General features: G+C 37.9%; 1 long non-coding RNA gene across 1 annotated transcript; it reads left to right on the forward strand.

Annotated features, from left to right (window-relative positions):
- Positions 1-1159: 1159 nt before the first annotated feature.
- Positions 1160-3272, forward strand: LOC113948264. The gene is made up of 3 exons (XR_003528070.1): positions 1160-1252; positions 1439-1521; positions 3124-3272. It is a non-coding gene; the product is annotated as an uncharacterized LOC113948264 (long non-coding RNA).
- The last annotated feature ends 285 nt before the right edge of the window (positions 3273-3557 follow it).

Here is a 3557-nt window from a genome sequence, read left to right on the forward strand (position 1 = left end):
ACCAACATGCCTGTAACAAACGTGGATAGTGCCTTCCTAAATCTTCGTTTGCGAAACCTAGCCATGAAAGTACTCGGTGTGCGCCGTGTTTGGGCAATGGTTGTGTGAAATATGACAATTAAACCTGGTTTTTCCAAGTCCACATTGCCAAAAAAGAGGAAGAGAGAGTCAAATTCGTCTTAAGACAGGTAATCCAAGCAATTAGACCCCAAACTGAATCCAACAAGCCAGCTTGGATGGGGCTCTAAGCAATCTGATATAGTGGGTGGCATCCCGGCCTATGACAGAGGGGTTGGAATTAAATGATCTTTAAGGTCCCTTCTAACCCAAACCATTCAATAATTCTATGATTCGCTAATGTTTTTATGTACTATCGAAGCAATATTTACCCCCAAAAAACCCAACTTTCATGTCCACCAGTCTCTTTCTACATCTTTATTTCTGTGGTTTCCCATTGCCTCATTTGCTGTCATAGGTTTGCTCGCATTTGTACTCGACAAGCAGATTTCCTTGCTAGTCGAGTTCCTTGTGAGAGCAGAGGCAATCCTTGTCATGTAGCAGCTTTTTCTTTGTTAGACACTTTGTCTCTCTTGCACATTCAATTCACTAGTGCCCTGCAGAAAAGAACATATTGCTTGACATAATAGCGCTGTTTAATAAGTGGTTAAATCTTTCTGTGTTCCTGATATCTTGGCTTTGAGCAAGATGGAAGGAGGATATTAAAAGCTTTCAGTTACAGATGTGTGCTGGAAGGACAAACTTGATACTGGTCTATGGTAGCACATAAAGGTTAAGTGTAAGAAGGATGTTGTGCATTTGTGATTACACAGGAAAGCATTCTGTGTCTGCTAATAATCTTTCTCAGGCATGCCTGTCTAACTTTTCGGTTTTGGCAAGCTCTTAATTTAGAGCAAATTACTTTTTTATTGCAGAAGTGGTCAGTACAGGTAAATTATGAGTTTTCCCCCTTTTTACTTTAGAACATCTGAGCCTCCAAGGCAGTAATTGTCTGCAACCCTCTTCTCCTAGCTCAAAAGCTCTGTAGAATTACTGTTATCAGTTTTCTGTCCTGTGCCAGTATATTTGAACAGCAGGGATGCTGCAGCCCAGAATCCAGGGCTGATAATGGCTCTGCTGCACGTTCCTGGTGTTTATGACATGTTGTCTGGAGCACAGCAGAACTATGGGAAGCATCTTGGGTTAAGAAAGATACATGCTGTAACTGAAGCAATATTCTGTTGAAGAGACTGCTGTGAGTAAGAATCTTGAGTGCTGAAAGTTTTTCTTTCTAAACAGTTCCAAATTAATTTATGACACTGAGATGGTGTGTGAGTGCTTGCTATGGCTTTCAGGGGGCTGTTTGCTCACATGATTTACTCTAGATGTTATTTTCTTTATCTGCTGCTCCATGTGCCTGTATTCTTTTTGCAAATGACAGCTCTGTGCAAAAGTGCCCACATGGCAAGAAGAGAATCCAGCTGCTGATGGCAAAAGCAGACACTATATCGGAGCACTCTCAAGGTGCTGATCCCAGAGCTGTCATTTTCTGGAGGAAAAAATGTCCCGTGCAGACAGGCATGAGGCAGACAGGCATTGTACACAGAGGATAATGGTGGAGAGGGATCCAGGGGAATGGGTAGTACTTGCAGTGAGAAAGGAAACATTTAACAAGGCAACCCAGCTTAGAGACAACAAGAAAACACAGCAATAGAAAAAGACAGGGATCAGAGCATAAAGAAGCATCTTCAGAAGAGCAAAGAGAGAGGGAAAACAGATGCAGTATCATTTCTTACACAAAAAGAGGGAAGCAAATTCAATGCTACATTGAAGACTTATCTATGTATGCATTATATGTGTAGGTATTTACTTACACATATGCAGACATATACTTGTATAAAAAATGCACACATTTTCTTAATACTGTCTATATAAACATCTGCTACTAGTATAAAATTATTCTTGTAGTGCATAGTTTGAAAAAGCTTATGAACCCCTTTGGTATGAGAGATAAGAGAGCTTCTCTACTTCTCAGCAGAGGGAATATTCCATAGCATTTCAATACCATTATCTTATTCTAGTTCCTCTGTAATTCTGTTCAGTGGATGTAGAGACTTGGATAATTCAAGTGTATGAGTTAATAAATTACACTTAGAGTATATCCAGTTACCATAATGGTTCTTAAATAATTAAACAAAGCAATCTTAAATAGGATCCTGCTACACTACACTAACTAGAAAGGTGTCATCAGAGTTACTAAAAACCTATCCCTTAAGGTCCCATTCCACTGTGTACATACAGTACAATTACTGTCTGCTTTGTGGGTCTAAAGGAATTGAGTATAAATCAAAGGCACAGAGTGCTTGTAGGGAATCGAGCAGAATTTAATGATGAGAATTATGTGGGTTATGGAAAATGTGGATGATGAAGATGTATCAGATGAACCACCAAGCCTTGCTGCAACTCAGCTGACCTACCTGTAGGATGGCTGTAGCCCTCTTCCAGGTCACAACAGGAATTAATTCTTATAAAGTTCTTTCACACTCTTCAGAGAGGACACTACTTTTTAAATCAACATCTGGAATAAAAATGTTATTGGAAGACAGTGATGTATATCGACCATACTTCAATCAGGCCTTGAAGTCCTGATGAAAGCAGAAAGCAATGCTCTTGTGATTAGTTCTACTAACATCTGACAATTTATTTACATAGGTGAAGGATACAAGATTAGTCCTTTGTTAGGAATCTTGCAGGAGATAATTTTTTTCTTGATAGCTATGAGCTAACAATGGGCTGTTTGATCCTTTGTGGAGACCTAAACAAAAATTTTAAAAAGTACTAAACAAAACCTAAACAAAAAGAAAAAGAATATTTAAAAATAATATTCTCATCAAATTCTCATGCACTTAATAAAAATGCATAGTGATACAAGCATAGTTCTTTTCCATGGAAAGCTAGAGATACTGTCTGAAAACTGAGTAAGGTATATGTTAGGTATATGTTATAGGGAATATATATGTAAGGGAGTATATATGTAAGGTATATGTATATGCTATAAAGCATATCAACAAAAGATTCTCTGGAAGAACTTTACTCAAAGGCTTTTTACTGTCTGTGGTATTTCAGATGTTCTCACAGCAGGTGGACCATATATTGTGTTACTTTCTTTGAGAAATTGCAGGAAGGCAACTGGTGAAATACAAGGTGTCATCCAACAGTTGTTTCACATACAGTAAAGAAGATCAGTAATGCAGGTTTCTATGATTTATCAATAAAGATCCAAATCACATATTGGAGTTGCCTCTAGACAACTCACTCAATGCTCTTTTAATAGTAATAACTAAGATTTATATAGTTTATCTCATCCCTCAAAGATTCCAAAGCATTTTATGCACTCCTTTGAACACCCTTTTTGAGAGGAAATGCAAGGCCTATGAAGAAATTTTTGGGCAAGAAACTGCATATTGTTTGGCAAAATATGCAATACCATCATACACCAGCTTAGAAGAGGAAGACAAAGGTGTCAAAACAGAATAACAGATAGTATAATTAGATAAATT

The sequence above is a fragment of the Corapipo altera genome, unplaced genomic scaffold (genome assembly GCF_003945725.1).
Source record: "Corapipo altera isolate COAL_440 unplaced genomic scaffold, ASM394572v1 51, whole genome shotgun sequence".
Lineage (NCBI taxonomy): Eukaryota > Metazoa > Chordata > Aves > Passeriformes > Pipridae > Corapipo > Corapipo altera.